The sequence below is a fragment of the Urocampus carinirostris genome, chromosome 5 (genome assembly GCF_059441175.1).
Source record: "Urocampus carinirostris isolate Australia breed hairy pipefish chromosome 5, RoL_Ucar_1.0, whole genome shotgun sequence".
NCBI classification, from domain to species: domain Eukaryota; kingdom Metazoa; phylum Chordata; class Actinopteri; order Syngnathiformes; family Syngnathidae; genus Urocampus; species Urocampus carinirostris.
In genome coordinates, this window is record NC_142353.1 from 32,907,907 (window position 1) to 32,931,964 (window position 24,058).

The 24,058-nt window shown below is 40.3% G+C and overlaps 1 long non-coding RNA gene across 1 annotated transcript in view; it reads left to right on the top strand.

The window, feature by feature from the left end:
* Positions 1-24,058, top strand: part of LOC148366070 (uncharacterized) — a 114,594-nt gene that overhangs the window by 34,872 nt on the left and 55,664 nt on the right. The window contains exon 2 of the long non-coding RNA XR_015850432.1: positions 3,760-3,877. This is a non-coding gene — a long non-coding RNA (uncharacterized LOC148366070). The remainder of the gene's footprint in view (positions 1-3,759; positions 3,878-24,058) is intronic.

The window sequence follows — 24,058 nt, forward strand, 5'->3', positions numbered from 1 at the left end:
TGTAAATCCAAATGAAATGGAACTTTAATATAACCAAGGAAAGTCTGATCCAAGTTACACGTTTCAGGAAAAAAAAAAATATATATATGATTTTCCACAATGTGGTTATTGTCTCTGCAGCTACACGTGCAAAGAACCTTGCAGCAGGTTATAATTATTGTTAAAGGCCAACAAAAAACAGATGTAATTCTCTTCAGAAAGCAGCATGCATCCAGCTATTACTGGGAAACTATTTGCTTTAGGCAAAGCTACATGTTGTATTCCCTTTAACGAGCACTTCTAAGACTCATATTTCTCTCATATTTAGCCAGTAAAACGGGACGTACACACCACACAACAAGGATAATATGCAGTTCCCGAGTCAAAGCAAATCGAATCAGCCCACTTTGAAGACACATAAAAATGGTCTTTTTGGGAAAGCTTGACGGTCCTTAAATCTCTGTTTTTAGTAGTTTTGTAGTGTAATTAAATAATGAACAAAAAATTAATAATTGATATATCTGGAAATACAGTATTCTCAATAATTTTCGTGGTCAATCCGTTCCATAACCATCTGCAAAATATGCGTTATGTATGTACTGTAGCATAACATTTTGTTTTCTTGTGCGCATAACCGTTTATGTGCACTTTCTTTCTCGGGGATATGTTGATGCTGCAAAGCACTTTGGGACTTGTAGCACAGAGACGAATGATAGACACAAACTATGGGTTAGTCACAAAATAGCCGCGTTTTTTGAAAGATTTTTACGGGACATTGCATTTTATTGCTCCCACGGTGGAAATGCTACAATTGTATCCATACGTATATAGGGTAAGTCCATGGTTCCTCCACGCCACATACAAGCACACCTTGTTAACAGACTGGACACAACAATGGTGCACACTTTTGGAAGGGATTATGTTTACTAGTCACGTAAACAATTCCTTCTGATTGGTCCAAAAATCCAAATTCTGAAAAGGACTATTATTTTCATAGAACATAATCAATGATAGTCTAGGCGTATATAGCGATAAACATACAGCAAGCAAGGATACTGCTTCCCAAATGCCAATCATTGTCTAAGAAACAGATGGCAGTTATCCAATTGGTTTGGGTGAACTGGCGCTTGTTAAGTGAAAAAAAAAATATTTATCTGTGGAACCTAGTGACAGAAAATAAAACTTTGTTGCACCAAGAACCCGAAAATTGAACCGCAAAAATGGTGAAGAAATACTGAAAATAAAATGTCTGCATTTTTTGTTGTAAATAATTTGGACCTGGTCATTTCGTAAGTCACATGCTGAAAAAGTGTCACATCTCTTGTTTAAATTAAACATATTTTCTGGACTATAAAAAAAACACCCAAAAAGGCCAGGATTTTCAAAGTGTCTTATAACCGAGTGCGCCTTATAAACTGGAAATAAAAGGAAAGATAAAATTGTAAATGCCTATAGTATTTATATGTGTGCGTTACTACCTGAGGTTTTATGGTATACTACCATGTTTGTGTAATGATCGATTAATCAAAAAGCATCGCTTACCAAAATTGCAAAACATTGTATGCAATGGGAATAGAACCCGGGTTGCGGCAGTGAGAGCGCGGGTACTTAACACACTTTTTTTAATCATTGTGCCAAAAATGAATGTTAGAAAATTGAGAAAACAAAGTCGTACAGAAAGATAACAATAAATGCCAAGTCCGATTTATCATCAGATGCACCACAAAGTTGTTTCCCTCGACAACTTAATGTGTTATCTATTCTTTAACATTTGCCTCTGGCACCGTGAAAATAGTGTAATAATGAGATTGATTGATAGACTTTTTTTTCTCACTGGTCATTATATGCAAAGTTACAAAAGCTGAAAATCAACAGCTTTAACTAACTATTAACAGAGCAAAAGGAAAACGAAAGGCAGACAGGAAAAACCCGGAGCTTATCTTGGTCCTGTCCCTTTAACAACCAGAACACTTTTTACATTATTCATGTCATGTCATCAGATATTATAACGACTTTTTGAGCTTCATAAATCACATCTCATCATCACACAAGGGAAATAATCCTATGAATAATCCTCTTAACCTGACATGCATGTTTTTAGAATGTGGGAGGAAACCGAAGTGCCCGGAGGAAACGCACGCAAGCACAGGAAGAACATGCAATCTCCACACAGGAGGTTCGATCTCATGACCTAAGAACTGTGCTGCACACGCGCTACCCACTGCGCCACCGTGCTGCCCCAGGGAAATAATCAAACATGTAAAATATAGATAAGTATAATCATGTAGGAGATAAAATCAAATGCCTTTTTGTATGTCATCTGTATCACTGGTGGTCTAGAGGTTAGGTTTCAGATGTCTCACTGCCGCTACCCGGATTCGATTCCTGTTGCATACAAAGTTTTGCAACTTTGCTCAGCGACATTTTTCGACCGATCAGTTGTTGCACTAATATATTGTGTCTATCTATCTATCTGCGCTAGTCATATCCCTCGAGAGGGGTGACCGACAGCAAGACAAACATACAAAAACGAAGAAAATAAGCAAGGGGAAAAAGTTGCAAAAAACACACACAAAAATCTTTGGACCATGGTCAACCCAAATCCCCAAACACCCAAATAAGTTAAGCACCTCGGCACCCAAGTTGGTCATGCTTTCGTCCCTCCAGATAAAACGGGACACAAGAAAGCGGCCATGTCACTCGACAGATATATATTGTAAACATACAAAATGTACAATGGCTATATACGAAGAAATATGGTAGTTCTTATTCCGTGCTTGCTTATAGTCAGTTGCGCCGTATACACTATATGAAAAATATATGTCAAAAGACAATTTTTGGGGATTGCGCCTTAAAATCTGAGGCGCTTCATAATCTTGTGCACCTTATACTGCGGAAAATATACTGGACTGGTAACGAATTTCTAATTTCCTACATGACCAAATCTGTCCTGGGTACACGAACAGTTCTAAGGAATTTTCTTCGGGAGACCTTCATCAACACTCGACATGAATCACAGCTGCTTAAGTGCCGTCCGAATTCACACCTCCTTTTCCAGGGATAGAGGCCGACAAATGCACGGCAAAGAAAATATTTACAGTAAGCGACGACTCTCATATGGTGGTTTATCTCTCTCTGGCTTAAACCGGAGGAGGTACCCCCAAACCCCCACCCCAAAATGAGAACAAACAATGAGCTGGAGCCCACCTGGTGCTTATGTCCGCGAGCAAAGGCAGATTTGTGAGTTCGCTCTTACGTAATGATCGTAACCACACACAGTGACGCCTGTAAACGTGACATTTGCTACGATTAATCCAGTGTTTATGAGAGACTGAAGTCAAGGAAGAAGATGAAAGGTTGTCCTATGTTTCGAGATCTTTTGGGGGCCCACAATGTTTCCATTGAGTACCAATTTTTCCCAGACTATTATGCTTTGAAAAATATATACAATTTTCAGGGTTTGTACGGGTGCTTGAAATCTGCTTCAATGCTTAAATTATAATGTGCTTTCAAGATTTGCTTGAATTTGGGGTTTAATGCTTGGAATTGTTGCCATGTTTCTTGCTAGCTGGACTTAATAGATCACGCATTAGTGATTGGGTTAGAGTTTTTGTTTTTGTGGTTTGCTTATTTTAATACATTCTGCTTCTAATTATCAACTTAATTCTGACTGTACCACAATTCAAATTCAACCCGCCCATTTTTTGCATTTTATATAGAGAAGATTTAACCTTGGCAAGCCACTGAAAAGCATCTTGCTTTCCTGTTTCCAAACACAAGGTTACGCGGAGCGTCCTTGGCGGCACGTCCCGTCCCGTCTCCGGGGCATTTGGTCCAAGGCGTAAAAGAAGAACACCCACACTGACGGTGTGGAGTGAACACAGAGGAGGCGGACGTGGTAAGTCATGATAAACACAGCGGACCACCCTTTAGGGCTCACTGTTTGCAAACGAGTTGTTGCAAAGCATCCCTGTGACTCTTCCAAGCCAGCTCTATTTGGACTTTGGAGGTGGATTTATGAGCATAACACAGCAGCAACCGGTGTGTTCGAATCACTGCAATGATAGCTGTGCCAATTGTGGATGCCAAGTCCACTTAAGGTGACTTATCAAAAAAAGAATCTACATAACTATTTATGAAAAACATTAATGAGTAGGAAAAGGTTTTATCTTTTAATATTTAGAAAAGAATAACCATCACCGGTAGTTTCATTCAAAACTTGCAGAAATCACTGTAAATATTAATTTAAAGACGAGAACCAGATTAAGAACCTGGATTTCACTGTTCAGAAATATATACAGAGTTTGTAAGTGTGCTAGAAAGTCTTGAAAACACTTGAATTCGGGGTGAAGTGCTTGTTAATGCTTGATATTATTGCCATGTTTCTCAGCAAGTCTGCTCGAAAATTATGCGGACACTGCTCTCTGGGTGGTGTCGCTTTGCCTTTTCCCTCAGGATTAACAGGAGTTTGCATTGGTTTGTACGACATTGTCCTGTGAAGCGCTATTGTTCCAGAGAGGACAGGTTCATGCTACACCTGAACGGCACTATTAAATGTGTCTTAGTGAAAATTACATATCGATTATGGACATTTCTTATAGGCCATGCCAAAAATTGAGGTAGTGTTTCCCAGTGGTAAATTCTAATAGGAAGAACTTCCTGTTCCCAAAGTGCTTTAAAATTTGCTTCACACTTACTCGTTCACACACACACACCGGTAGCAGTGTCAGCTATGCAAGGCAACTACCTGCTTATCGGGGGCATTACGAATTCAGTGTCTTGCCCAAGAACACTTCGACATATAACACAGAGGAGCTGGGAATCGAACTTGCAACCTCTTTTTCTCCACCTCCTGAGCTACATTCCCAAGTGTCGTTTGGCTACAGCCATATGCCTTTTTGATTTCTTGAACCCATCGCAGGCTTGGATTCCAGGGTTATCATGTTTTTGCTTCTTCCTTTAGCGTCACTGCACCCTAGAGCAGACAAGCAGTTTGTCGTAAAATGTTTTGACATGTTGTTGATTTTGCACAGTAGGCAAAATTCTGTATAGTGGGGCTTTAAAAACCTCTTAATCCACATCGTAGAGTGAAAACATTGTAAAAATGAACAGCACCCGCACGGCTGCGACCCATTATCCCCCACAGAGCTGACATGAGAGTTAAACATGAAAAAGCTACAATAAATTGGCAAAAGACTGATGACATTCAGAACAGCTTCTGGGGCCTGGGCATCATGGGGTCCAGATCTTTTTTACTGAGGCTTTTACTGGCCAAAATTAGAACCAGCGGGGCCTTGCTACAACTGCTCTGCTCTCAGTTGTAGAAATTGGAGTCGCAAAAGAGTCAATCAATGTTTATTTTTACGACTCGCCTGCGGTTTAACACCTTCTGCTCCTGGCCGACCTTTAGTTTCTTTTACTCTGAGGGTCACTGGTGTAAAACCCTTTTGACATTTTTGACTGTCATGCGAGTACAAGTCAACTTGTAGCTAGGATTCTGCAGGTAAAAATATTTGTATGACAAATTCTCATGCTGCTTTTCTTGTTTTAATTATCCATCCATCTATTATCTGCACCGCTTATCCTCAGTAGGGTCGCGGGGGTGCTGGGGCCCATCCCAGCCATCTTTGGGCAGGGGACACCCTGAACTAGTTGCCAGCCAGTCGCAAAGAACATGCAAACTCCACACAGGAGGTTCGATCTCATGACCTCAGAACTGTGCTAACCACTGCGCCGCCGTGCTGCCCTCGTTTTAAGAATATTTTTTGATACTTGTACGGTTCATGGATCCCTTAAACGTCAGAGTCATCGGGGCCTGACTTCCTATAGTGTGTCTTGGGCAAGTACACCCTGGTGGGCCAATCCTTCTGCAGGACAATGTTTTTGGGTAGGGTTAGTACTGGTTTCCTGGTTACCAGAAGCCTCCTGATTGGACTGTTATACAGCACCTTTATCATCTGGTAGCCGTGTCATTTTCAGAGATGTTCTGGACCTCAGCATTGATGGGCGGCAACCATTGTTCTTTCTCCACTTGTATAATTCCTGCACTTAATTTTATGTATTTATATCCAATCTTTGAAGTAGAAGTACTATTTACATTAAAAGTTTATCTTTTCATTTCATCAACTACTAATGAGCAATTAAATAATCACTACCTTGTGAGTATTTGACCTACTTAACTTGTCATTCTTTTATCTAATTTTTATCCTTTCAATCCTTTTTACGTGTTTATCCTGGACTGCCATGTATAATTTAATTGCTCACTATGTTGTCATCAATGACAAAAAGACTATTTTAGATCCAAAATAGATGGGGGAAAATGATTTTGTTTCGAAATTTAGAGTATCACATCGTACAATACACTTTGCATCACTTGTGGCTTTCATGTTTTTGTTATTATGTCAATTTTGTTAATTTATTTAAATATGTATATTCATGGAGTGTTCTTACAAGAGATTTAGCTTTAAGACACAATTTTTAAGGAAGTCTGGGGGTAGGATTAAATAAGCATGTTTTTCCTATGCCGTTTTGGACATATACGTTAACATTATTTATGTTTTAATTTTTTGACTTGTTTTGTTTTTGTCATTTTTGAAACAAAGTTTAATTCATTTATTATTCAAAAACAAACTTTGTGGCGATGACGTTACGTCCTTTTCTTTTGTGATGTATTGAAGGCTCTAAGGACCTTTGTCCGGCAGAGGACATTGTGTTTTACTATATTACAAACAACATAGTCATAACATGATGCGTTTAATTTGAGAAATGCATGTAAAACTGGTAGCTCTTTGCACTAATCAGGAACAAAAACCTAGCACTCAGCATCAAAATGGGTGGTGACCCCTGTTCTAGAATATATTTTATGGGGAATTCCTTAAAATGTATATCGAGTTACTGTGTATTTTGAAGCAGTCTACTGCCTTCATGTCACCAGCATGCAGCTGCATCCTACAACACACACACAAACGATGCGCTGCACATTATCTCTCTGACCAGCTGTCACTACCAGATATCTCCTTTCATTTAAAAAAAAGTCAAAAGAATAAGTTTGAACAAGCAGCACGGCAGCACAGTGCTTAGCGCTTGTGCGGCACAGTTCCGAGGTCATGAGATCAAGCTTTCCTGTGCGGAGTTTGCATGTTCTCCCCGTGCTTGCGTGGGTTTTCTCCGGGCACTCTGGTTTCCTCCCACGTTCCAAAAACAGGATCATTGGCCGGTCCAAATTCTCTCTAGGTATGAATGAGGGAGTGTGTTGTCTGTCTCTGTGTGCCCTGCGACTGGCTAGCGACCAGTTTGGGATGTCCCCTGCCCACTGCCCGAAGACGGCTGGGATGGGCTCCAGCACCCCCGCGACCCTTCTTTGGATAAGCGGTGCAGATAATGGATGGAAGTTTGAACTATGTGTTTCCTATTGTGATTATTCACGCTGCATTACAATCCCTTAGCCGCACTGGTCGTCAGGGCACCAATGAGGACGCAACCCAGGACAGTTTTCTTCACTGTTGACAGTTTTTGGTCTGTTCCCTAATGGTGTCGGCCCAGATCTTTTTTGGTCTACCTCTCCTCCTCCCTGCTTGAACTCTGCCCTAGTATTATCTTGGACTGTCCTGATGATCTTGTGACATGACCATACCACTAAAGTTTTGGTCTGCGCACAGTGGACAAGAGTTCTTTGTAGGGTCCAATATGCCCTCTGATGGTGGTGCGCACCATTTCGTTTGTCATATGGGCCAAGTAGCCAATGCTTAGAAGTTTCCTGAAGCATCATATTGCCATGGTTTGTTTTTTCTTTTCCAGTTTTGCTGTGAAAGTCCATGTCTCGCAAGCGTAGAGGAAGATGGAAGTAACTCACGCTTGCATGAGTCTGATCTTTCATTTCAATGCTCTGTTCTTTTCCCTCCTGATGGGTTTAAGTCTGGCAAGTGCATCTGTGATTTCAGCCATGATTTTTGGTTCTTTACCCCTCTTCAGATATGACAGCTCCAGGATATTTAAATGTGGTGACAGTTTCTAGGTCTCTGCGTTTGATGATGATGATATTTGTGGTGATATCTCGGGGATAGTGGGTCATAACTTTTGTTTTTTTCTTCCATCGCATGCTGGCTTGATGCTTTTTCCAGGCGATTGACCAGATATCTGAGTTCCTGTCTGTCTCTGCATAACAATGTATACAATAAACTACATATGTAAGATGAAATAAAACTGCCAAAATAAAAATCCCAATAAGTTCGTAAATAAAAAAATGAATTCATTATAAAATATTAACTCTGATTTAGAATACAACAAATAGACATAATATAGCTATATAAATACATAGATAAATTAACTAAAAATATCAAAGACATACAAATAAATATTGATACAAACACAACACTAAATAATGATAAATTATGAAAAAAAATACTAATCACAAAATGATTTCCCAAATGAGATTATTTACTTGTAAATAAACATCTATGGAATATCAAAACTGCCAAAAAAAAGAATAAATAAAAGAGTCAATAAATCATTTAAAGTGAAAATAAAAAATGCATATAAAATACTAACTCAAAATGGATATGCAAATAAATGTATAAAAATAACAAATATGAATAAATATCAATGTAAGATAAAGTACAAAAAACAACATATAACATGTACAAATAAACATCATATAAATATAAGTTCATGGGAGAATAAACGCCTCAATCAATAATAACGAAAAATAAATTTGGTCTATCCCAATTAACTAATTAATTTTAGCAGAATGTCATCTACCTCATTGGTTAAACATTTTTTAGAATTGCTTATTTTAAAAGGATCGAACGATCAATGATCCCGCAAACGGAAGAAATTTGCCGTCTAAACAATCGGTCATGATAAAAGTTGTCATCAACTTATGTGAAATTCAAAGCCCGCGGGCCACATCAGGCCCCCGACAAGGTTTTATTCAGCCCCCTGAGGTGATCTTGATTTATTATTGTATCATACAACAGGAATCATAATGTATTTGTTTTCACTGTATGTTACTCCTCCAGGCATTTTATTTCACTGTATTACTTTATTGAGTGGAGTTCAGTGAATGATTTGCTGTTATTCATTTTCTTTGAAGAGCTTTTAGCCCACTTTTGCTAAGATGTAAAATATAAGCTACTGATCTTCTTCTTCCTCGCCCAATTCTATTTTACTAGGGGTGCGCTCCCATACACAGTCGTACAACTGTGCATGGTAAATGATGCGACGATAACTGATGTGTCGCAACACCTATCGTTGAGAGTCAGTAGGTGATCGAACCCCGCCATCCCAATCCCTAACGCCGAGCGCCAAGCTCCCATACTGCATAGGGAGTACACCCTACTCCAAGGCCACCTAGCTGTCTAAAATGTAAGCTACTGATGATGCCTCAAGAACATCGTCTTCTTTAATTGAATGTTCATGTGATGGGTAGTTTTATATCAATAAAACGTTAATTTTCTGCCTGTTGAAAATTAAAGATTACTGACAGAATACTTTATTTATTTATTACTACTTTATCCCAAGAGCCAAGAAGAGGACTTCAGGTCCGAGAGCGTTGCCCATTCGGACCCCGGTGTTGTGGAATGCTCTGCCCCCTGAGAGTCGATCTGCAACCTCAGTGCAACTGTTTAAATCTAGGCTTAAAACACACTTCTATTCTTAAGCTTATGAATGATCTATATTTCATGCTGACAATATAGTATTATTTGTTAGTGCAACATCAGTTGTAGCCTGGTCATCCTGGAAGGGGGATGACCTCATGTGTGGTCCCTTCTCAAGGTTTCTTTATGTTGAGGTTTTTGAGTTTTCCCTTGCCCTCGTGTAGGTTTTAGATCAGGGGATGGTGTGATAATAGTCTGTCTGCAATAGTCTGTGGTCTGTGCAGCCCTTTGAGACTCCTTGTGATTAAGGGCTATACAAATAAACATGACTTGACTTTATCTGATCCTATTTGTAAGGCGGCATGGTCGCTGAGTGGTTAGCGCAACCACTACCGGCCTTCTTGTGCACAGTTTGCATGTTCTCCCTGTGCTTGCGAGGGTTTACTCTTCAAATTGTCCCTAGGTGTGAATCAGTGAGTGAGTTGTCTGTCTCTGTGTGCTCTGTGACTTGCTGGCAACCAGTTTAGGGTGTCCCCTGACTACTACCCAAAGGTGGCTGGGATGGGCTCCAGCACCTCTGTGACCCTATTGAGGATAAGCGGTGCAAATAATGGATGGAGATAATCTTATTGCTGTTTGTTTGTTCGTTTTTTAGTAGGTTTAGTTAGGTCCACCAGACCAGTGATTTCCAACCACTGTGCCGTGGCACACTAGTGTGCTGTGAGGGATTGTCAGGTGTGCCGTAAGAAATTATCCAATGTCACTTTTTAAAACTTTAAATTCTATAAAACATTTATGAATCGTTTTCTGCAAATATTATGTCAATGTCAAGTGTCTGTGCTGTAAAAACTGGGGGTATTATAAATTATATTGTAAATAAACATACTGTTCAGTGTCATTTTATCACATTTTTGGTTAGTGGTGTGCCGCAAAGTTTTTCCAATGTAAAAAACATGCCCTGGCTCAAAAAAGGTTGAAAAACACTGGACTAGACTATATGCATCATTTTTAAAAAAAGTTCAACATTTGATCAGTGGGGCAGCACGGCGGCGCAGTGGTTAGTGCATGTGCGGCACAGTTCATGTCATGGGAACTTCCTGCGTGGGTTCAAATCCAGCTCCAGACTTCCTGTGCGGAGTTTGTATGTTCTCCCCGTGCTTGCGTGGGTTTCCTCCGGGCACTCCGGTTTCCTCCCACATTCCAAAAACATGCATTTCAGGTGAATTGGCCGGTCCAAATTGTCCCTAGGTGTGAATGAGCGAGTGAGTTGTCTGTCCCTGTGTGCCCTGTGATTGGCTGGCAACCAGTTCAGGGTGTCCCCTGCCCACTGCCCGATGAATGCTGGGATGGGCTCCAGCACCCCCGCGACCCTACTGAGGATAAGCGGTGCAGCTAATGAGATGAGATGAGATTTGATCAGTGCTGCCCTCGACCTGTAGCTTAAGTTTTTATCCGGCTCTTCCACCCGTTTGACCTTGACACCCCAGTTATAAGCACTCAAACCTTCATACATCTATCTTTTTTCAGTCATGTCACGTGTTGAGTTCCTAACTGAAATCCTCATCTGTCAGTCCTCTATTTGTAGCATCAGACATCCAGCCGGAAGCATTTATTTTTTTGAAAGTGCCAATATCCGTCTTATCCTTGTGAAGTGAAGATGAAACCGACCCCGTCTCTTCATCCTGCGTCTGGCTATCCGGCCGATGCAGGAAGGGGGTGTCTCATGGAGGTGGTTTTTATGCGGGTGTGCAGCTGCCGGCTGACTGAACAAACTGCTTGAGAGATTGGGGGCCGGCTTCACATTTCAAAAGGCTGGGACTTGTCTTGTCTGTGGGCTTGGAAACGCATGGCGAGATCGGATGGAGATGCTTGACCTTGTCAAACTCTGTTTTAGTCAATTGCAGGAGGGGCACACTTTTTTAGCATGCAAGTTACTTACATAATGAGTCAATATAATCAATCCACCATTAAAATGCAAAACATAATTATTTTCCAATGAATTTCAGTTTGTCCTTCAGTTAATTCCCTTATTGAAACACATTCAGTTTTTGATAGGAAAGTCGTATAAAATCCGAACTGCTTACTATTAGTTGGCTAGTTAGCTAAAGGAACTGGAATCTTGTCAACCAAAATAACGTTGGTCCTGATCGTTTGTGGTGATGGACGAATATTGCCATCTGGTACAAAGCACTTGCTTAACAAATCCCTGCATTCAGGCTCATGTTTCCACAAAAAGCACACAATTGTTCGAGCTAAGGTTTCTCCAAGTTTGCCAAGAAAGCACTTAAGGTAGTTCTGATTTGAGTCAACAAACTGTACTGTAATATTAAGTGTCGAGTTTTCCTGATTACGACTTGAAAATGGTACAAAACAAGTCCTGCTCTGGTGCCACATAACAGTAAAAAATGAGTTATTTTTGGCATTTTCTCTCTACTTTTTGTATTTTCTTTGCAATTTACATTCGACACAAGAGCAAACTCAGCAAATAGTGTTGTCATATTATAAACACAGCATGGCTAAATCATTTCCAATGTTGAATTTATTGCACGGTTGTCAAAGAGCACCATTGTATCAATGATTACTCCGATTATATGTAATGTGTAGTAATTACCTTTTCCCTTGGTTTTATTTTCCTTTGGATATTCATCTGTGAGAAAAAGAACGTTTATAGGTTTACTCTCTAAGTTCATGTATTTTACAGACTCCAGAGTATAAGTTGCCCCAGCTAAATAATGCACAATTAACAAGGAAACACATATATAAGTCACACCTGGAGTATAAGATGCATTTTGGGCGTAAGTGCATTTGATAAAATCCAACGCCAAAAAGATGCATTCAATCTTAAAAGGCAATTTAGAAAAAATATATTTTTCCTAGGCACTGTGTTTTCCTATTAAAAACGTATTTTTATTTTCAAGAACAGATTGAACTGGATGCATAAAATATTTGTCACCATTACAGAGACGGGGCCATGATTATGTGCGAATAATTTTGTTCGCCGTGCCTATCAAGAACACCAAAACCATGCGTAGAAACAATGCCAGAAGTTCCCCCGCAAATGAGTCCCATATGGTTTGAAGAAAAACAACCCGGCTGAATTTACACAGAAACGGCGGCATAGTTGCCGACTGCACAGTAGTCCGACCTGATTCTTGTTTAACCCTCGTCGCATGCCTTTTTATAAGTCTGATAATTTATGAATATTCTTCTACTTCTAGCCAATCAAAATTTTCCGTGGTATCAGACCTATCATTTCACGTTAAGTTTTTCTTTTATTTACCACTCCCTCCCTCCTAAAATTGACGATAAATAAAACTAAGAGAGAGAGCACAAAAGAGAGAAAGCAAGAGTTAAAAAGAGAGAGAGCTTAAAAGAGAGAAAGCAAGAGTTAGAGAGAAAGAAAAAGAGAGAAAGGAAGAGTTAGAGAGAGAGTTAAAAAGAGAAAGCAAGACTTATAAAGAGAGAGAGAGAAAAAAAGAGAGAAAGCAAGAGTTGGAGAGAGAGAACAAAAAAGAGAAAGCGAGCAAAAGAGAGAGAGAGAGGGAGCAAAAAAGAGAGAAAGCACGATTTGGAGAGAGAGAAAGAGAGTGAGAGAGAGAGGGAGAGAGAGAGAGAAATACATTTTATATATACATATATTAAGGCTGAAACTAACGATTATTTAAATAATCAATTAATCTGACGATTACTTTTTCGATTAATTGATGAATCGGATTGAAAAAAAACACGAATAATTTCCTCTTTATTCATATTGAAATTTGTGGAAAAACAAGAAAATAGTGCACAAAACAGAAAATTCTATATAATATTAAAATTTTTTTTAAAATTCTTTGTTGGTTGTATAACAAACAAACACATAAAAATGTATGTTATACAGCTGCGAATCTAACCTTTTTTTGGACTTTAAAGTGCAAAAAAGGCATCTTTGTTGTTTAAGGGACATTAGCTTTTGGAACGAGAAATCATTGCAAATGTAAAAACCCAGTGACTCATATCAACATTAACATTCCACGTGTTTGACGATAAACAAAAATACATCAGTACAATGGCATACACCTGCAAATGTATATGAATATTAAAGAATTCACATTGGTTTTGTTTAAAGGGACATGAGCTTTTGGAACAAGAAATAAATGCAAATGTGAAAACCCACTGACATGATTTTCAACGTTAACAAGCAAAAAGTAACCTCTATCACCCTTTCTCACTAAGTCACTCACTATTCCTTCTTTGAGAACTTTGGATAGCCATGCAAAAATACGAGGATGTCAATGAGGATCTTAGTGATGACTGCTGCTTGCTGTGGCGTGCAGGATGTCCCTTTCTCATCATGAAGCTTGTCATTGTTTAGTTGTTTAGGTTCAATCAGTTCCAAGAGACTAAATTGTATAAATTATATAAAGCACTATTGAATTCGGATTAAGATGATTTAACTGGAATAAAAAGTATCTCTCTCACACACAAACATGTCCGCAGTCATCGGCTAAAAAGCAAACGCTAACAATGGCTAGCTCCCAGGGACGAAGGTTACGTTTCCACTCTTCAACTCAAATAACATACGAATAAAAACAAATAATGTTGCGACTTGCCCTTCGACTGAGCTCCCTTCATCCTCGTCTGTGACACCAGGTTTTGGTTTGGATTGCTGCCTCACCATCGTGATTGCTCCTGCGCCATATCACTTTAGCAAAACTGGCAAGTAACACACTTATTTGATTTGTGAAGCGTGGGGTGCTCCCGAACTGATTTCTCCGTGTCCGTCATGATACATGGGTTAAATTCACCGTAGCCTTTGAAAATAGTGCCTTAGTTTGCACTCCACCTCGCTCTGTTATGCCCGCTGACTCGTGCTGCATGACACGTTATTGGCTCCTGGACGTGCTAAGTGGCGCATAAATGGCATGACATAACGAATCGATGAACTAATTCATTGCCAATGCTTTGAATGGTTAATTTTCATCAATGTTATTGATTCGTTGGTGCAACCCTAATATATGTATAATATATATATAATTTCTCTCAATTTTTGTTGAATATTTTATATGGCCTAAGGAAAGGTGGTGACAATATTGTTTTAATACACGCCAATTTTTAAACAATAGCAGTTCCCCCCAAAAATATTGCACAATTCATGTCAGCATACATTATTTGGACGTGAATCTAAAGTGGCATAACTCAGTGTCAGAACCAGAACAAATGGTAGACCCAATCCGTAACTATTACTTACAAGTTTATTGAGATATAGAGGAAAAACAAACGCCAGCAATCCTGTGCTCGCTGGACGATGGAAGCAAGCCGCTCACGGGATCGGAGCATGTTCGGAATGTGGAAGTGGATCTACCGGAGGAGATCGTAGAGTGGTCAAACGGTCAAAAATGGGTCGTTAGCCGGAGCGGGAGATCAGAGCGTGGTCGGTGTTTAGAAACGGGTTGTAGCCGGCGATAAACAGGGAATCAGGAAGAGACGAGTGGGATACGGGTGAAAAAACGGGACTGACGGGAGTCAGAGTCAAAGTAAACAAAGGTTTGCTGACGGACTGACAATGGGTAAGTGAGCCCGCTGAGCTTAAATAGGAGGTGGAACCAATCAGGTAACCAGCCGCAGCTGGCGCCAAACGAGTGGGCACAGGCGAGTGTAATGAGTAATCATGACACTCAGTCATCAATGAATATTCTTTGACTTCAAACAACTCAAAAGGTTCTGTGGCATCAGTCCTATCCATAGATAAAGAGTCTTTAATTTATTCCTAGTCCTAAAAGTGACTATAGATAAAATATACTGAACTGTATATTCATAGACTTAAAATTTCTAGGTGAATATATCATTTGGAGCTTTGATTTAGTCAAAAAGTGGTGACATCTATTTCAATTTATGCCCATTTTTTGTATAAAGCAGTTTCCCCCAAAATCTCAACAGTTGGTGGTTTGCAGGCAAAATTTGGCGCCACCAATTGGTGTACTGGTGTGAACACTCATTAAAACTTTTACTTCCCATATAATTGACCCCACGGCAAAGACATGGAAAATACCAAAATTTTGGGAAATGCGTTGAAATATACCTGGTTTATGATATATCAAAGATTCTGAATTATAATTGATGTATATACGCCCAAATAATAATGTACACAGAATGTTTTGTGTATAGTATGTGGTTCCGTCCCAAATGCAACAAATCCCAGCACAATGCCATTTTGATTTTCCAATCCTGGGGAAATTTAAGCGCCCAAGTGTTTACTTTCAATGCTCTCTCTTTGATTAAAAATACAAAAAACATGGACATGTACATGACATGACAAGTTTGTTGTGGCATTTGACAGCTATCATTCACGCTGTGATTGATGCGTGCTTTGACACACGTTCTCGGTGCTAACATTTCTCTTTTAGGCAAAACAGTCTGCCTCTCTACCGTAGCGCTACATCTGGAATCTTTTAAAACTTGCTGAAACGCTGCTGTATATGATTTGAATGAGTGGGGCGGAGAACTCTACTAAAAACAGTATTCTTAAGATCTAATCTCTTTAAAGAACGTGATTGTTGTTTGGAACGGCTATCTAGTTTTTTTATTTTTAAATTTTTATTCTAATTCGACAGCGGGGGTGGTCAAACTTTGAGAGTTGCGCCAGGATTAGTATATGCTCATCAAAAATTTGATTTATTGATAACAAAATTGTCGTGATTACTGATGTGAATCACCTGTGCCTGCTCCTTTGGTGCCAACTGCCACCGACTCTGATTGGCTGTCTGTCCCTATTCAAACCCACTCCTATCTGTCCCCTTTTGTCAGTCCGTCCGCGAACCTCAGTTTACTCGAGGCAAGCTTTTTTCGACCCTGACTCCCACCTGTTTTTTGCTCCCGTCTGTTCCCCGGCTTCGACCCGTTTTTTGATCCTGACCACGACTACTCTCCTCTCCTGGCTTTCGACTTGTTTCCGACCCCGACCACATTTCTGCTCTCCTGTCCTGGCTACTGACCCGTTTTACTGTTCCGGACACCGCCATTGTCACGAGGATTACCAGAACAGAGCAGGGGACCCCAGAGCGTTCGTTACAAGTCTTTTATTTGTGGAAGCGTAAGGGTTAGCGGGAAACACGGTGACCGTCGAACGTCAGCAGCAACGTCGTGGCGTAGCGTGGGACGGAAGCAGGTCGAGTTTACCAGGAATGAAGAGAAGATCGTAGCGTCGGACGGAAGCAGGTAGGCAGGCAGGCAGACAGAATCAGGTAAACAAGGCACAGGTAATCGGGAGAGTCTTACGGGGTACAGAAGGAATCCTCCGACCCAGAGTTCTCAGCGTAACGCGTTTAAATAGGGAGCATTGACCAATCAGGAAGCACATTCCAGCGCACCCCATGATTACCCCAGGTGGCTCCACTTGGGTAATCATGACAGAACCCCCCCCTCAAGGAACGGCTCCAGAAGTTCCCCAGGAAAAAATAAATAAATAAAAATAAACCCACGGCACGTCACAGAGTAACACAGGAAAATCAGGAGAGTCAACTCAGGACAGGAACAATCAGACAGGACAGGCAGATTCAGAAGAGTCAGACTCAGGGGGGTCAGATTCAGAAGAGTCAGACTCAGGGGGGTCAGATTCAGAAGAGTCAGACTCAGGGGCGTCAGATTCAGAAGAGTCAGACTCAGGGGGATCAGATTCAGAAGAGTCAGACTCAGGGGGATCAGATTCAGAAGAGTCAGACTCAGGGGGTTCAGATTCAGAACAGACAAGACAGGACAGGAAAGACTGGACAAAATCAGTACAGGGAGACTCAAGCCAGGCATGGGAGTCGAACAGGCAGGCTTGGGAGTCGAACAGGCAGGCTTGGGAGTCGAACAGGCAGGCATGGGAGTCGAACAGGCAGGCATGGGAGTCGAACAGGCAGGCATGGGAGTCGAACAGGCAGGCATGGGAGTCGAACAGGCAGGCATGGGAGTCGAACAGGCAGGCATGGGAGTCGAACAGGCAGGCATGGGAGTCGAACAGGCAGGCATGGGAGTCGAACAGGCAGGCATGGGAGTCGTTGCGCAGTCATACGGCCGGAGGTGCCTTAGCCAATTTCGCCACGTCGGAAATGACTTGCCGAACTGCACAACAGGAATCGCGCTGCTGATTCAGACTTTCATAGCGGTCAGGGGGCAGATGTACGAACGCGGGGTCCATTCTGGTCGGAGGATTCTGTCACGAGGATTACCAGAACAGAGCAGGGGACCCCAGAGCGTTCGTTACAAGTCTTTTATTTGTGGAAGCGTAAGGGTTAGCGGGAAACACGGTGACCGTCGAACGTCAGCAGCAACGTCGTGGCGTAGCGTGGGACGGAAGCAGGTCGAGTTTACCAGGAATGAAGAGAAGATCGTAGCGTCGGACGGAAGCAGGTAGGCAGGCAGGCAGACAGAATCAGGTAAACAAGGCACAGGTAATCGGGAGAGTCTTACGGGGTACAGAAGGAATCCTCCGACCCAGAGTTCTCAGCGTAACGCGTTTAAATAGGGTGCATTGACCAATCAGGAAGCACATTCCAGCGCACCCCATGATTACCCCAGGTGGCTCCACTTGGGTAATCATGACAGCCATCGCCACGGGAGTCCCACTTCCGCGTTCAAAACGACCTGCTTTCCATGACCAGCGATCACCGGATCACAGGTGGAACCCTTTCCTTTTTCCAATAAAACTAAGAGAAACATAACGCAAGTGGGTCCTGTCTCCGTTCTGGTCCTGACAAAAAGTAGATGAATTCGATCGAATTATGTTGCTAGAAGTTGTTTCATTCCATGAGGAAAGATAAAATGTAACCAGCTCGGTAGCCTTGGAGTTGGGTGCGCGTCCCGAGACTGGTAGGCCGCTGGTTCAAGCCTCGGCCGAATCATACTTAAGACGTCCAACTTTGCTACTTGTGCCTCCCTTCTTGGCATTATGGGTTGGAATTGGGAGACTTGGTCCCCGAATTACTACAAATTGGAGATAAAAAAAGGAAAGTTAAAAAACTAAACCCTAAACTAGCCCTAAACCCTAACTCTAAATACAAAATAGTCTCAGTATGGACAATTTATTGAGGAAAAAAATGCTGCAGCAACTTGAGTGAATTCAGTATATTTCTTGCCGAAAATGCAATACTGGACAGTGAAGGTGACATGTTTCTTTTCGTTCTGCTAAAGTCATTAGGTTAGGCTAACTCACAGTTTTTAAATAGTTTTTCCTTCTTCAAGTATTCTAAAAAATAAAGGTTCAGGAAAATTCGGAAATAAAACAAAGAATGAGTGAACATATAAAGCAGGGGTAGCGGGCTAAAATGGATTAAAATGTTGGGTAAGGGGCCGATCCTGGAGAACTGTCTTTTTTTTATTTTTTTTTTCAATTTATGAAAAAAATATGCAGGCAGACATCTATACACCATATTTTATTTATATTTGTATTTAAATCTAATTGTTTCTGTGTAATATATTAGGTCCCTGTTCTAAGCACTTGATTTGATATTTAGTTTTGTAGTCTTACTATCATTTTATTTTTTAGAGTTTTTTGTAGTATTTCTAAAGAAGTATTTTTGTGAAACATCTGTTGAATTTACTGTAATATTTTGAAGTATTGTCATCCGAGAATTTTTTTTTAGTATTACTTTAGTTGTATTTTGGTAGTTGTATTTCTGTAGTGTTTCTATCGTAATATTCAAGAAGCAGTAGAATTGTTATAGTAATTATGTCTTGTTTTTTCTTTAGTTGTATATTAGTATTACGGTTGTTGTATCCATTTAGTATTTCTGTACTTTTTTTGTAGCGTTTATTTAGTATTTTACCATTAATACTGTAGTTGTATTTTTGTAGTACTCAATCTCTGTTGCAAATAGTCCTGTTGTAGTATTTCTGTATTATAGTACCGTACTACTATAATAGTAGTTTTGTCGTATTTCTATAATATTTTTTTCTTTTCGGAATGAAAGAAAAATAACATATTAGGTACCTGTTTTTAAGCACTAAATTTGTTATTTGGTTTTGTAGTATTTTTGTCATAGACACAAAGGGACTATGGGGACAAAGTTGGAACCCTCAAAAACTATGTATACTTTATTTACTATTTTATATATATTGTCATTATATAATAAGGATAAAAACTTGAAAGCATTTGATTTTTAAGGTGTTTACAGCTTTAGACGAATGTTGATGACCTTGAATGCCCCCAAGTCGGTACTTTCGATCGCTAACCCTCAGCCGTCCTCTCAGCTGATCGGAATGCAAAGTGAGGATGTGCAGTGGCTTGCTTCAAGATTATTTTTTTTATGATGCTCGGAGGGCCTGCTAACTCGTTCACCTTACCAAATTTTATTGAAGGCTTCTGGCAATGCTCAACTAAATTCCATTCCTAATCCACCGAAAAGATCAGCATAAATTTGACTGGAAAGTCAAGCGCCTCTGGAACTGGTCAGAAATTTACTTCTTGGGTACAGTAAACCCTAGAGAGGTGTGGGTCATAAGGCGTAAATAGATAGATAGATACTTTATTCATCCCCGTAGGGAAATTCACTCTTCCAGCGGTATCCTTCGGTTGAAAATAAAACAATAATAAGTAAAAGGAATATAATACATAAATACCCAATGTAACATGTTGATATAGAGTATTTAAATAGTACTTCATAAAATACACATTGTAATAAACACAGGGTAATATGCAATATGGGGGTGTGGTTTAATGTGGGTTTTTACTCCCCCGGGTGGAGTTAAAGAGCCTCATGGCATGAGGAAGAAATGATCTCCTCAGTTCGTTCCGTGGAACAAGACTGTGACAGCAGTCTGTCGCTGAAGCTGCTCTTCCGTTTGGATATGATGCTGTGTAGTGGATGTGATGAATTGTCCATGATTGACCGCAGCTTTTTCAGTGCCCGTCTCTTAGCTACCGTTGTCAGGCTGTCCAGCTCTGTGCCCACAACAGAGCCCACTTTCCTCACCAGTTGCCATATGGAAGGGTATAGAAAAACAATGGTAATTAATAAATAACTTTAAATATAAATAAACATGTAAAAGAAAGATCACATTTGATCAACTTTTGGCGTGACTCGATTTCAGCTGGTACAATAGAGTTAGTGGGTGGATGCAAGGGGGTGGATTAAAATTAAAACTGATTTTAAATCTTTCAATGGCGAGGATTGACATGCCTGTAGGAGAAGTTGTTTCTTTAATCGCCTCTTTTTTCGTGCTAATTGTCCAGATTGTCGATTGGTTACAGTTGATTTCTGTGCCTTCTTTTATTTCTTTGTTATCTTAAGCTTTGTTTCCATGATTATGATGCTCTTTATTCTACCATTACCATTACTGCAAGTTTAAAGACCCACGGCTGAACAAAAATAAAGGTTTTTAGACAAGATTTTGAACTGAACAAATGGAGATAAAGACATTGTATTTGGAAGTTCAGCCAATAGCATTTCGGCATCTTCATGATGCCATGACGCAAACCAATAGCTGCCCCTGTATCTTATAAGACATTGACAATTATAAACAGACATTTTAGAGATGCATGAAGCACTTGACTCGCACAGCTACATGCACAAACACAGCTTAATTAGAATTTTTACATGGTTGGGTACACAAAATAATTTGTTGATGTCATATAGATATGCAGAGAAAAAAACTTGAAAAATCTGAGGTCTACTGTAAAATAAAAGGTTGATGTTAGGTAGATTTCGAATTAAAATATTTATTGTTCTGGTCCGGTTCTCCTCGCAAAGATGAACTTCATTTTAAACGGACGATTTGAAAAACTAACCGAGATTAAGAGCAGACTCCATTACATACCGTATCAATCACCCAAATAATTCAAATTGAGTGGACATCTGGTATAATGGCGGTAATTTCCCAAACTCGGCCTGTCTATGCATGGAGCCCGGCAGTCTGGGTCCGGATACACAAACCCTCAGCGAACACACTCCTCCATCCAACACAAGGCAGACCTCTGATCCATCTACGAGCCAACAATCTGGCCCTTCTTCTTCTCTAGACATACTTTGCTGTCACAAACGCCAATTAAGATAAAGGAGAGGACTATCTGTCAGCAGGCGGCTATCTGGACCGCGAAGACGGATGGATCATACCAACTTAAAGACCTTTCTACTCCCCCGATGATTTGCTCCAGAGTGAAAACTCGGAAGTCTTGACAATGCTTGAAACTAAGAAAGAAGACTTCCAGAGAGCAGCCATTAAAACACGTTTCCTCTCATTAGACGCCTGTGGTGACATCGGCTTGGAAAATGACCGGCGCTTACCAACTGCTGCTGGTAAAATTAGGAAAGGATATCAATGATCACGTCATAAAGTCACAAGTACACTAACCTGGCTTTAGTCTGCATGTTTATTTTTAAAGTCACCTTGTCACAATGTCCCTGGAGCTTACGCAGCTTGTTTGTCTGGTGCTAGTTGACCATTACGGCAGGTAGTAAAGGTAACCTCATAAATGTCGGGTTATATTTACTGCACTTTTTCCTGAATCACACCTGAATCGCAATTTGCAAAATAATTTGATTATTCAGCAGTGGCAAAATAAAGTGCTGTGAAAAAAAAAAACCCTTCCTGAATTCTGTGGGTTTTTTTTTTTTTGCATATTTAGCGCTCACAAAGGGTTAATCATACCAATTTTAATAACACACAGAGACAACCCAAGGAAATACAAATTGCAGTTTTGAAATGTTAAATTCATGTCATGGATACAGACCTTTTAGGCACCAAAAAAATCCTGTGCCCTCTTGTTAAATCATAAAGTAACTGTGACTAACCACAGTTTTTGGGAAAGCTGGGTTAAATTCCACAACCTACACCCAAAATTGATTGCCACCACCTGTGTTGAATCAATAAATGGCTTAAATTGAATCTGTTAGGCAAAGTTTTAAGAACACAATTGACATGCCATGATTCAAAGAAATTCCAGAAGAAATATACAGGGATCAGAATTTTCCGCGGATCCGCGGATTTCCGCTGTTTTTGAACCCCAAAGGCATTCCGACTTTTTCACTTTTTCTCTTGCGTAGCAAACAAATTCAAAATCCGACTGTCTCACTCTTTCCTTTATTGCTCTGGCGCACCCTGGCGGCCGTTAGAAAAATTGGCCGCATTGATGCTCAAGCTGCAGGGACTGAACTGCATTTGAACTTATCTTGCAGTATTTACAAAAAAATCAGTTATGTGGGCAAATTATTTCAATCTTCTAAAAATGTTACTTAAATGATAAATATAAGCATGGTTTTGGACAAGTAAATTGCCTAAAACCCAGGAGCTCCGCCCAGCTTTATTCCTGGACCCTGGCTATTTCAGCTGAAAATGAAAATTTCCATTCTGATCCCTGAATATATGCGCACAGAAAAGGTCAAAACTACATTTTTAAGGTTGCTTGGCTACAGCGAACCACTGTCGGAGACATTATCCACAAATGGAGAAAACTGGAAACAGTTACAAACCTTCCAACTAAGATTACTCTTTTAGCGACCACTCCTCTGCCAAGAGGTTAAAACTAAATCCAAGGAACTGCAGGCCTCGCTGGCCTCAGTTAAGTTCAGTGTGCATGACCCACCATAATAAAGATGCTGGCCAAAATGGCATCCATGGGAGGGTTCCCAGGCGAAAATCACTCCTGTCACACAGGAACACAAAGAGTCATGTCACATTTAATAAAAAAGCATCTTGATAATCTTAAAACTTTCATTGTCTGGACTGATGAGTCAAGTCAAGTCATGTTTATTTGTATATCCCTTCATCACAAAGATTCTCAAAGGGCTGCACAGACCACAAATTATTGCAAACCACAGACTATTATTACACCATCCCCTGATCTAAAACCTACACAAGGGCAAGGAAAACCCTAAAAACCTCAACATGAGAAAAATTAAGAAACCTTGAGAAGGGGCCGCTTTTGAGGAAATCCCCCTTCCAGGATGACCAGCCTGCAATGGATGTTGCAATAACAAATAATACACAGATATTGTCAACATGAAATATAGGTTTTTCATATGCTATAGAATAGGAGTTTGTTTTAAGCCTAGATTTAATCATTTCCACTGAGGTTGCAGGTCAAATCTCAGGGGGAAGAGCATTCCACAGCACCGGGGCCCAAATGGAGAACTCTCTCAAACCTGCGGATCTCTTCTTGGCTCTTGGGATCACTAGTAGTCTTTTTGGAAGGGGTGCCGCCCTTTACATATGGCATAAAAATGGCACAGCTTTTGACAAAAAGAACATGATGCCAACAGTAAAGCATGGGAGCAGTGTGGTGTTATGGGGCTGCTCGTGGTGGAATAATGAATTCTGGTGTTTACCAGAAGATCCTGAAGGAGAATGGCCGGCCATCAGCTGGTGCCCTTAAACTCAAGTGCTCTTGGATCGTGCAGCAGGACAACATTTTAAGATTATAGGTCTCTATCCACCGCCATATTACTCACGGATTAGGGTTATAACAGGGGGACTACTGTACTTAGATTACATTAATTCATAATTTATTATTATCACCCAGACAATCA